At 39.3% G+C, this 12,501-nt stretch overlaps 1 long non-coding RNA gene across 1 annotated transcript; it reads left to right on the top strand.

Moving 5' to 3' along the window:
- Positions 1 to 3,426: 3,426 nt before the first annotated feature.
- On the top strand, positions 3,427 to 5,273 carry LOC141407445 (uncharacterized). Its single transcript, XR_012416567.1, has 2 exons — positions 3,427 to 3,546; positions 4,044 to 5,273. It is a non-coding gene; the product is annotated as an uncharacterized lncRNA (long non-coding RNA).
- Positions 5,274 to 12,501: the final 7,228 nt, after the last annotated feature.

Here is a 12,501-nt window from a genome sequence, read left to right as displayed (position 1 = left end):
TGGGTGATTAAGGCATCACTGGAATAAGTGCATAACTCCTGAAACACATCATTCATTTGGATGTACCTTTATTTGACCAGGGAATAAAGACTTTCTTACTTTGGAGTCACACTGTACAAAATGCCGTCACCATAAATAAAGGATAGAACTTAGTAAGGCAGATAAGGCATAGAACCACGAGAAGTTAGATATCAATATAAGATGAAGCTAGCATGACAACAGAAGAAAAGAGCTAGAATAATGTGTCAAAGGCAGGAGTCACAGTTCAGGAAGGATATTGACAAAGCGCTCTGAGGAGGGTGGCTACAAATGTAGAAACCATGTGGTATCCATCGAGGATCCCCTGAAGGACTTGGAGAAAGGAGGACTCAGAATGCTCGATGGCTGTCTCCAGTCAGTTCTCAAGTGGAACAGGGAGTCGGCTTGTCCTACATAGCCTCCAGGAGTCTAAATAGAGAAAAGACCTTAACCAAGATCTGGAACTTTACCCAAAAAAGGAACAGGGTATCTGGGACAATGGTAATTTCCACATGGCTGGATGTTTAAAGAGAAGCTGGTAATATTCCAAGCAGGAGGGATGTTGTTGAAGGAGTTCAAGCACTGAATGAATGATGAAGCTGGATGAGTTTTTAAAGGACCCTTCCAGCCCTCAAGTTCCACAATTCAAATTCAAATAAGACAGGGGCAAAATGATCACCAAAGGGGCGCTCTGTATTCATAGGAAGGGCGGATCTCGGATGATTTGGTGCATTAAGCTCTCACACAGTATTTTTCAAAGTACAAGATTGCCAGCCATTTCAGCTTATGAAATCAAGTGGGCTGACTAGCACTTTAAAAAATGAAATTGAATAGAAACAGAATGCATCACAAGTAGGATGGGTAAATGTGAGCAAATGTGTATGTGTTTATTATTTACTCTGAAGCTAGGATAAAAAAATTTATTTTGAAAGCTTGGAAGCTAGACAGAGTCCCCCAAATACCATTTCCCATTGTGCAGGGCAGTCCCTGGCAAAGTAGAGATACAGCTAAGCAGAGAAGGACTGCAGGTCAACCCAGGCCAGTCAAAGTATCAGGTATACAATGAACAATGCTAACCTCTGAAGCAGGAGACCCACCACCAACCAGATGAGATCATGGATTACAGGCAAGAGGAGCAGGTGAATCAAGAAGACAAGACAGTAAATGAATCTCGGAATTACAGTGAAGGATTAGGGAGTGCTGATACTCAAGGGAGGGACTGAATCAAACAAGTAACTGGAAAGCTATGTAGGCACCAGGCAATCAGACAAAAGGAAGCCAGAGAACGTTACAGCCCCTTTGAAATAATTCGTGTAAAAATCATTCATTGATGTTAAAACCATCGGGTGAAATGTTACTGAGGACAATATATTAACTTAGTCTAAAAGTCCAACCACATCTATACTTCACTAATTCTGAAAGGGAAAAGCTACCTTCACAACAGAGAGATCTAGTGGCCATTTCCTTAACCAAAAGAGCTAATGTAACATCATCCATAAAGAGGTGAGCAGAACTTATGGAGCCCCTGATAGGATGCACTGAGAGGAATACAAAGCCATCTTTGTTGGATTCTCACCAGAAACGTTTAACTTGACCCTAGCCTTGAGGAAATAACTGGACAAACCAAATTTAAAGGCATTCCATAATACTGGCCTGGACTTTTAGAAAATGTTTGTATCATAAAAGGAGAAAAGAGGCTGCAATGGCCTCTGATGGTCATAAGTGTTACAGATCAGCAATCAATGTGTCCACAGTGGTCTGACATCATCCTTGTCCCAGAAAGACTCAGTGAGAGCGTGACTCATGAGGCTCTTCCTCAGGTTAGAAGGGATAACAGGAAAGTGAAGATGCTGAGCCTATGTGCTGGGCGTTATGTGTTGTCCCTTTTAATACTGAAATCACGTTTGAAGTAGATGTCATTGTCCTTAGTTTACCGATGAGGAGACGGAGTTAGATCATTTGCCTAAGGTCATGCAGAGCTGGCATTAGACTCAGATGCACCAAATCCAAATCCTTCTTCTCCTCTCTCTTCTTCTTTGTAAAATCACCATTTTCAATCACAAAATATTGCAATGATGAAAAAATAAATACAATAATATAACAGACACCTATGTAGTCACCAGCCGGATAAATGTTAACATTTTGTCACAGTTGTTTTATATTGTTTTTCATTTATGGCTCTTGATTTAAACACCGTCTTCAATTCAGGCACCTGGGGGTTTCTTTTCTCTTTTCTCCTTTTTCTCCTCCTCCTCCCTTCCTCCCTTTCTCCTCTCAGTTCAACCATGTAATTACCTTAGAGGAAGTGGTGATTTTATTGTATCTAGCATTTCTATGTGTTATAGGAGGAGGAACGTTCATATTAGCTCAATCTATCTTGTCATCAGAGTCAGGCTTCCAGTTCTGTTCTCTTTCTGATAAATTACAATAGTTGGCAACGTAAGACATGTACCTGGATTTTCACAGTATGCAAAACTTAATCACCCAGTCACCAAGGTTCATTAGAATCTCTTCAGGCTCCAGTTTCCAGGAGAATCCAACAAGAAAAATCAGGACTAGATTCCTCTGGTCTTAGAATTTTGAGAATGGCTATTAAAGAGTCAAATTTGAAACTTCAGCTCACTGTGCTTTTTTATTCATAGTTTATTAATTTGCAACGCTGAACAAATTAAACCAGCACCATGGATTTTGTGAAGAATAACAAGCAGGAGGTTATTAAAAACCATACATAAAAGGTTGTAAATTCATGAGCTTTCTATCTCCCTTCAGATTCTATCAGATGTTACACTAAGCTCATGAAGTTCCAAGCAAGTATCTCTTCTTCTGAGGTTCTCCTCTCCAAAAAGCCAGTGATCTAGAAACCATACATATGCCTTGAGTGTATACGGGAGGTGATGTAAGTATTCCTCTTTATGAAGCAGTGAATTTGTCAAGCAAAGCATAAAATGTTTTCTCCCCTAGTAGCTCTGCCCTAACTGGCAACATTTAGGAAATACAATCCTAAAAATATATGATAATGGTCTCTGCCCTGAGGGTAAGGATGATGGTAATCTTTAACATTTGCAAAAATGTTACTGTACTAAACATTGTATAAGCATTATATAATTTAATGTTCACCAAAACTTGTGAGACAGGTACTACTATGATCTTCCTCTTACATATAAGGAACGGAGCCTCTGAGAAGTTAAGTAAATTGCCTAGTTAGAAAGTGCAGGGGACTGGTTACAAATGCTCATTCTAGTAAGTCCTTATTTGCTCGATTCCAGAGCCCTGACAGCCTGGTTCAAATTTCCATCTTCAGTGTTAGCATTTCCTGAGCTCTTTCCCCCTCACACCTACCCCTGTCTTCATGCCCTCTATCGTATCACATTGCTTTGTGCTTATTTGCTGAGGTATCTTTCTCTCCTCACAGATTCTCAGCAACTTGAGAACGGATACAGAATCATATGTATCTTTGTTTCCTCAACACCGGCAATGGGACCAAGTACATGTTAAGGGACAGTTGTCATCATCAGGGCAGTTTTAATTGTAAGTAATAGAAACTAAATTCAAACTACTTTAGCCATTATTTAGTGGTTTACGTAACTAGGAAAGGCCAAAGTTGTAGCTAACAAGAACTTTCAGCTTTCTTTTTCTTTTTTTTCCTCCTCTGTACTTATAAGCTCTTCTTTTCTTGCTCCAAAGGCTGATGGACTCATTCCACACAGAGGAACCATGGCTGCTAAGGCTCTTTAACGTATTTTCCAGTTTAGTCAACTGAGATGGTGGTGCCTGAGCATCACCACCACTAAAGACCTCCAGCCTTCAAAAGTCTCCTTGGGGTGGGGAAGAAAACTCCTTGGCATGGTTTGAGTCACATCCCTACTTCTGAAGTGATCGATTGAAGTGTGATGATTGCAGTCATGACTAGAACTGCACAGTTGAAGTCAGGGAGGAGGAGGAATTATTCCCAAAATGGTAGGAGGTGAATTTGCTAGAAGCCAACAAGAGTGTTAGGCAAATAAAACAATTTCTTTCTACCACAGGGCTCCAATTCAGTTTTGTGGAACTGAAATGGAATTGGAACCGTGCCAGCCCCACTGGAATTGGACCCCATATTCTCTTCTGTCTCTAGAGAAGCTTTGGCCTTACCTGAATCCCACTCTCAGGCCAATGGAAGATAGTGAAGTGTGATCGCATGAATTCTTGGAATCAGCATGTCATAAGAAACAAGAAGAAAAATATAAGAAAATAGAGGAAACAGCACCCTAAGATGTTTGGGGGGATCTTTTCATAGGCTTCCTGCAGGAGCACACTAAATCCTGGTTAGTCTTGTTCCTGAGATTTTACTTGAATAGATGATCTTTTAAATCTGTCTCTCGAACTTTTAGCTGTGCAGGGTTTAGGATTTAATAAGTGCATTTCTTTTCTTTTCCTCTTCTATACTTACAAGCTCTTCTTTCTTTCTTTTTTTTTTTTTTTTCTGAGATGGAGTCTTGCTCTTTGCCCAGGCTGGAGTGCAGTGGCACAATCTCAGCCTCAGCTCACTGCAACCTCCGCCTCCTGGGTTCAAGCGATTTTCCTGCCTCAGCCTTCTGAGTAGCTGGGATTACAGGTGCTTGCCACCATGCCCAGCTAATTTTTTTGTTTTTTCAGTAGAGATAGGGTTTCACCACGTTGGCCAGGCTGGTCTTGAACTCCTGACCTTGTGATTCACCCGCCTCAGCCTCCCAAAGGGCTGGGATTACTGGCGTGAGCCACCGCACCGGTCCAAGCTCTTCTTTTCTTGCACCAAAGGCTGATGGACTCATTCCACACAGGGGAACCATGGTTGCCGAGGCTCTTTAGCATATTTTCCAATTTGGTCAACTGAGATGGCGGTGCCCAACCATCACCACCACCAAAGACCTGCAGTCTGGAAAAGTGTATGATTTAATAAGCAATTGCAAGCAAGGAGAAAACCGTCTCAGTGTTTATGACCAAAAAGGTAAACAAAGTTAGTTTAATACTTGGTATTCATATGCCAGGTACAGGGTGCCAGAAATCTATTGGACAGTTTCAGATGGGAAGAGCTGCGAAAAAAAGAAAGTCTCTGGTGCGGGGAGTTACCTCTTCTTCCAAGAAGAGAACGTCTATACACTGGGAATCCAAAGTTAGTGGAATCTCTCCATTGGAAGTGTGGAAGCAGATTCCTTTCTCTCTCTTTCTTTCTCCCCACTGTCCACTAGGTACTGGGGGAATACAAAAAATAAAGTCATGGTCCTTGCCTTGAAAAATCCTCCAATTACTTGAAGAAAGATGGAAGCCCACACATACATGTGAAAAGACATGAGAGTATCTGCAAAGCAAGATGTCGAGGGTTGGGAAACGCTTTTCCTTGGAATGTGGAAGAAGTGTCCTGGGTATTAGGAGACCTGGGATCTGATTCCAGCTGGGGGCCCTTGAAAAGTTCCAAACCTCATTGGGCTTTCATTTTCTCATATGTGAAAATGGACAATATAGAAAGGTTGAAAAACAAACATCATGATTCAGTAAGTGTTGCCAGTGACACACTTCTTGTGCTTAGCTTTATATATCTCTATGAGGTACCTTCCTAAAATTCAGATAGCTACTAAAACCTAAATTAACATTAGGCCCAGGTACTGAATTGCTATGTTGAAATAATATTTTCAAATAATAATAATAATAAACTTTCAATTATACAACTTACACTATAATTTGGTCTTGTACAGATAATAATTAAAAGTATTATTAAAATATTATTTTTTCAGTTTTCTCTCATCCTTTAAAATGTTCCATTTTTGTATAAATTTTCTATCCTATGTAATATAATGCTGTAGTCATATATGTGTATGATTTTGAAATAGACATACAAATACAGAGGCATGGACATAAATGTTGCTTAATTTCAGTTTTTACTGATAAGGAACATAAGTCAAAAAGTTTAACAATCATTGCTTCTATCCATTAAGACTCAAGCCCCAAGCAGACTCTTCCCAGTAAGACTCACTATAGTTTTGTTCTCTTGGGACCTCCCCAAGGTCCTTGAAGACTTTGATGATAAAATCTCGCACAAAGTTTGGTCTTCAAATAAGGTCTTCATCTAGACAAGGCAAAGGCAGAGGATGTGCTTTCAAAACTCCCACATGCAGATCTGCACTTCAGAAAACTACAGATGCTGGTACTTTTAATATGCACATTTCCAAGTGCTTATAAGTCACCAAGGTCATCTAATAATTGTTTAAAATTCAGTGAGGTTCTTCACATCATGAGGTAAAGTTACCAGTGCATTCTCTCACCAGTGTTCTCCATGGAGACCTGCACACCTCCTAAAATCCAGGCAGCCAAACTGTCTTGCCTTACTTGAAGAGAATAGAAAAAGAAAACTTTCAAATGCATCCTCATCTGCAATATGTGTGTGGTGATACCTTCTCTATGTTAAGTGCCCCACACAGTGCCTGGCAATTATTGGCATCATTAAAAGTTGGCCCAGGAATCCAGAGGGTAGCAAAAAAAGAATCTAGCAGAGGAAGTAAAGAGATCAGTCTAGGAAGAGAAGAGGAGAAAAAAGACTTTTAGATGAGCCTGGGTCAGGAGTAGAAACAATATTTTGTACTAGGAGCAAGGGAATCTTTTTTAAAAATACAATGATATCCCAATCCCCACAAGTTGCTAACCTAAATGTGTGGGAAAAAAAAAAAAAAAGATAAGAGGATAAAATAATTGAACAGCAGTAGAGACAGCCCCAAGAAGCATGTGATTAATTATCAGAGGAACCATCAGAAACTAGAGCTAGGAGCTCCAAGGACTTTTGCTTGCTGTCCCTGGAGCCAGGTCTCATCTTTGGTGGTTGGTCGATTTTGGCCATTTAGAATAGAAGCTGTATCTCATGACCCTCAGACAAGAGTGTAACTGGCCTCATATCAGAAGACATGCTGTGGGTTGTAGTTCTGTTCAGTTCTACATTGATTATGTACTCACTACATGTCAAGACCTGGAGTGGGTGCCAAGAATGTAAGGATAAATAAGACTTGGCTCCTGTCCTCAAAGAGCTCATGGTCTAGTTAAGAAAACAAACAATAATCATCATTTCATTACAATATGGTATGTGGAATGGAAAGTCAGCCTTAGCAATGTTACGAATATTCCAAGTTTTCTTCCATCCATTATCTCTTTGATCTGGAAACAGCACTGAGAGATGACTAAGACGACTGTCCTCATCGTTACTAAGAACTTATGTCTTATATGAAGTGTACTTTCCTCATTTCGAAGTGCCTCACATAACTAAGTTCAGTTAATCATTGATTGAGAATCTACTGAGTGCAAGACTTTATGCCAGGGACCGGGTGTTTATAGAAGTACATAATTTGTTGCCAGAATTTTAAAAACCTAAATTATAATTAGAAAAGCAGACTATTTGGATAAGCACACATATAAGGTACAAATGGCAAATGAGTTATAGTTAATACATAAAAAATGTGTCTTTGGCAATGACGTAACTGGGTGGGAAACCGCCTGGATGGGAGAACAGGAATACCCACATTCTGTCTCAGGCAGCTACTCTTTTCACATCATGCATCGCTGCAGGGACTCAAACCCTGGGGCATAACTCCAGGGAGGTGACTGGTCCCTGTGGAAAACTCCCTTACCTTAAGGTGTAGTTTCTCTGAATGGCCTAGAAACAAGGCAAAGAAGCTCTGACCTTGACTCAACCACAGACCTTCCCACACACCAAAGAGAAAGACGTTAGAATCTGAGCAAGACTTGGTCACAGTGCTGAAGACCCTGGAGCAAAACAACAACAAAAAGCAAGACTGAGGACGCAGGCTCCTACTGCCATTTCCCAGAGTTCTAGAAGCACCATCCAACACAGTTAGGGAAAGAAGCGATGAAAATTGGAAACAAAGCAAAATGATCATCATGTATTAAGACTGCAATTGTATTTTTAGATAGCTCAGGATGATCAGCCCCAAATTTTGGAACTAAAGAAAGCATCAAAAAGTGGTTATTTTATTAAATTAAAATACACAATCATTTTAATATAAACAGACAATAACCAGATGGGAAATATAATACAAGAACTACCTTATACACCACAGCAAGTAAAAAAAACAATAGGTAATATACAAGAAATGTAGAAAATATATACACAGAAAAATTTTAAATGACCGCATAATGTAACAGAAAGTTTATCTTATTCTTGGAAAAGAAAACAGTAATATAAAGTCAACTATTTCTTTTTTTTTTTAATTTTTTAAATTTTTTTATTTTTTAATTTTTTTTTATTATACTTTAATTTCTAGGGTACATGTGCATAATGTGCAGGTTTGTTACACATGTATATGTGTGCCACATTGGTGTGCTGCACCCATCAACTCGTCAGCACGCATCAACTCGTCATTTACATCAGGTATAACTCCCAATGCAATCCCTTCCCCCTCCCAAAGTCAACTATTTCTAAATTAGTTTGTATATTTTATGTTACCTCAATAAAATAGTATTTTTTAATAGCAGGAATTTTAAAGAATGATACTGGAAATAAAAGGAATGAATGCAAAGAAAACTTCTGAGGGAAATAAAAGAGTAAGTAGTGAGAGAGACTCTAACAGATATTAAAGCCTATAAATGAATAAGGTCCCATTTTCTTCTGGAGAGGAAATAATCAGAGATTCGATTAACAGAAAAGGGAATCCACAAAGAAACTCACTTATGCTTATTTATTATCTTATAAAAGTAGCATTCCAAACTAGTTGGACAAGTTAGATTATTCAAGAAATTGTGAGGAAACTGACCAGCTCCTTGGAAAAAAACATAAAGCCCAATTCCTGTCCTACTGCTCATATAAAAATAAATCCCAAATAAAATGGACAGAGATTTCAACATTAAAAAAATATATATAAACGTGAAAAATAAAATACAATCTGAGTGGCATGGTGAAATACAAGACCCAAAACCGTAAGGCAAGTATTGATAACTTGTACAACAAAATGCCCCAAATCCAGAACACTGACAACACCAAATGCTGGTGAGGGTATAGAGCAACAGAAACTCTTATTCCTTGCTACTGATTATGCAAAAGGATACAACCAATTTGGAAGACAGTTTGACCGTTTCTTACAAAACTAAACATACCCTTACCATATAATCCAGCCACTGCACCCCTTGGTATTTACCCAGAGGAGCTGAAAACTTACATCCACATAAAATGTAGCACACGAGCCAGTCACAGTGACATGTGCCACAACCCCAGCTACTCAGAGGCTGAGGCAGGAGGATCACTTGAGCCCAGGAGTTTGAGGCTGTAGCTCTGATCACACCTGTGAATAGCCACTGCACACCAGCCTGGTCAACAAAGTGAGATCCTGTCTCTAAAAATAACAATAAAAAAACAAAACAACACCTGCACATGGGTGTTTATAGGAGTTTTAATTCTAATTGCCCAAATTTGGAAGCAAACAAGATGTTAATAGGTAAATGGATAAACTGTAGTACATCCAGACAATGGACTATTATTTATCACTAAAAAGAAATAAGCCTTAGTCGGGCATTGTGGCAGGTGCCTGTAGTCCCAGCTACTCAGGAGGCTGAGGCAGGAGAATGGCGTGAACCCGGGAGGCAGAGCTTGCAGTGAGCCGAGATCGTACCACTGTACTCCAGCCTGGGCAACAGAGCGAGACTCCATCTCAAAAAAAAAGAAAATTAGCCATCAAGCCATGAAAAGATACAGAGAAAACTTAAAGGCGTATTACTAAGTGAAAGAAGCCAATCTGAAAAAGCTTCCGTTATCCCAACGATATGACATTCTGGAAAAGGCCAAACTATGGAAACAGTAAAAAGATCAGTGGTTACCAGGGATTGGGAGGCTGTGGGGAGAAGGAGCGAGAGGCAGAGCACAGAGGATCTATAGGGCAGTGAAACAACTCTCTATTATACCATAATGGTGGATACACGCCATTGAACATTTGTCCAAACCCATGGAATGTACAACACCTAGAGTGAGCTTTAAGATAAAGTATGGACTTTGGGTGATAAGTATGTCAATATAGGTTCACCAATTGTAAGAAAAAGGTACCACTCTGGGCCAGCCTTGGTGCCTCATGCCTGTAATCCCAACACTTTGGGAGGCCAAGGCGGGTGGATCACGTGAGACTAGGAGTTCAAGACCAGCCTAACCAACGTGGTGAAACCCTGTCTCTACTAAAAATACAAAAAATTACAGACATGGTGGCGCACACCTGTAGTCGCATCTGCTCAGGAAGCTGAGGCACAAGAATTACTTGAATCCCGGAGGCAGAGGTTGCAGTGAGCTGAGATCAATCGTACCACCGCATTCCACCCTGGGCAACACAGTGAGACCCTGTCTCAAAAAAAAAAAAAAAAAAAGTACCACTGTGGTGTGGGATATTGATAATGAGGGAGGCTATGCACGTGTAGGGGTAGGGGGCTTATGATAAATCTCTATACTTTCCTCTCAATTTTGATGTGAACCTTAAACTGCTCTACAAAAATAAAGTCTTAAAAAATAGTTAAACTGTACACCAGACGCGTGGCTCAGGCCTGTAATCCCAGCACTTTGGGAGGCCAAGGCAGGCAGATCACGAGGTCAAGAGATCGAGATCATCCTGGCCAATATGGTGAAACCTCGTCTCTACTAAAAATACAAAAATTAGCTGGGCATGGCGGTGCACGCCTGTAGTCCCATCTGCTCAAGAGGCTGAGGCACAAGAATCACTTGAACTCAGGAGGCAGAGGTTGCAGTGAGCTGAGATCGAGTCACTGCACTCCAGCCTGGCAACAGAGTGAGATTCTGTCTCAAAAAAAAAAGTTAAACTATGTATGTTTAAAACAGTAAAATGACAAGCTAGGAGGAAGCTTTACGCAGCACATATATTTCCTTAATTTATAAGCTTTTGTAATTTACAAAGAGTTTTTAAAGTTTCTTATAAAACTGAAAAACATTCCTGTAGAAAAACAAGCTGAAAGTAAGAGCAAGTAGATACAAATGGCTCGTAAGCATGTAAAAACACTCAACTTCTAATTTTAAAAATGTAAAAGTAAACATTAAGACCAAAATGTTACACCCATCTAATTTGCAAAAATCAAGTTTGAGAGTGTACATTGTTGATCAGAATGCAGATTATCTCACATGTGGTTGCTGAAATTGTAAGCTGGTACCCTTCTCTGGAGAAAAATTTGATCAAAATTTAAAATGCACATGCCTTTTAATTTGGTGATATATTACTATAAATTTAACACAAAATATGTTTGCAAAAGGACAGTAAAGTTTATTTATAATACTTCTTGCATTGTTTATAATACCAAAATTTGTCAACAACCTAAAATGCTTCTCAATAAGAGACTATCAAATAAATTATGATTGATATGCAGTGGAATGCTGTGTAACCATTTCTTTCTTTTTTTTTTTGAAACTAAAGGTCTCACATATTTATTACTAAACCAAGCCTACCAGCACACATACAACACATACACAAAGAAAAAAGAGAAAATATATAGTCCCAATAAAACATGTCCAACTGTCCAGATAGTGGTGACATTTTCAGCTTGCTGTGGTAAGATGGTCATGCATAAATGTGTGCCATTTCATGTGCAATTCCTCAGAGACCCAGCTTGCTTCTTCTCCAATGGTTGTTTTTAGAGTTGTACCTGATTTTATTACCAGTTTTCATTTAAATCCACTGGGGAATAAGGTGACTTTGCTATTGTTACTTGACCAGGAAATGCTTAATCCTGAAAGTCTTGTGAGAAGACATGACAAGAAGTGGAGTCAAGCACATGCCATGATGGCAGAAAAAGGAAGAGAGAGCCCATTTCTTAAATAATGTGGATCTGTGCAACATCTGTACAAATACAGTAAAAATAGCCAAAACAAGTTTTTTAAGTTTAAAAAGCAAGGTGCATCTCCCTGAAGTTGGGGTATTTGGGGGAAAAAAATCAAGGAGTAGACCTTTGAGCCTAATATAATCCTTTTTATATTATACACTAGTATGATCCCCATTTTACAGATGAACAAACTGAGGCACAGGAAATTTATCAATTTATCCAAAATCACAAACGTATTATGTGGTGAAGCTAGTGTTTAAAACCAGGCAGTTTTGGGTTCAAACTAAGTTAGTGGTGGTGGGAATGGAGATGAAGAAATACATCTGAAAAATATTAAGGTACAGAATCTACAGGCCTGAATGTGAAGGATAAGTAGGAGAAAAGGAGGAGGGATATTTTTCAGATTTTTTTGTTAAATCTCATAAACAAGAAATTCTGATTTTTGGCAAACGTACTCTACTTTTCCCTGAATTCTCTTATTTCAAGAAATTAGAAATACTAAGTGAAAATTTTATAAAACCTTGCCTAATTCCCAGAGCTCACATTGGGCCAGGGAATGTTCAAGCTCCCGCCAACCAGAGTGGAAAAGTCTTCTTGAATATATGCACCATTCTATAGACTGCAGAAAATTCCTACTTTAGTAGTGGGGCTAAAACAGCTGTG

The sequence above is a fragment of the Macaca fascicularis genome, chromosome 8 (assembly GCF_037993035.2).
Source record: "Macaca fascicularis isolate 582-1 chromosome 8, T2T-MFA8v1.1".
In the NCBI taxonomy this organism is placed as follows: domain Eukaryota; kingdom Metazoa; phylum Chordata; class Mammalia; order Primates; family Cercopithecidae; genus Macaca; species Macaca fascicularis.
Note: the sequence above shows the minus strand (reverse complement) of the source record. Positions and strands in the feature narration are given on the sequence as shown.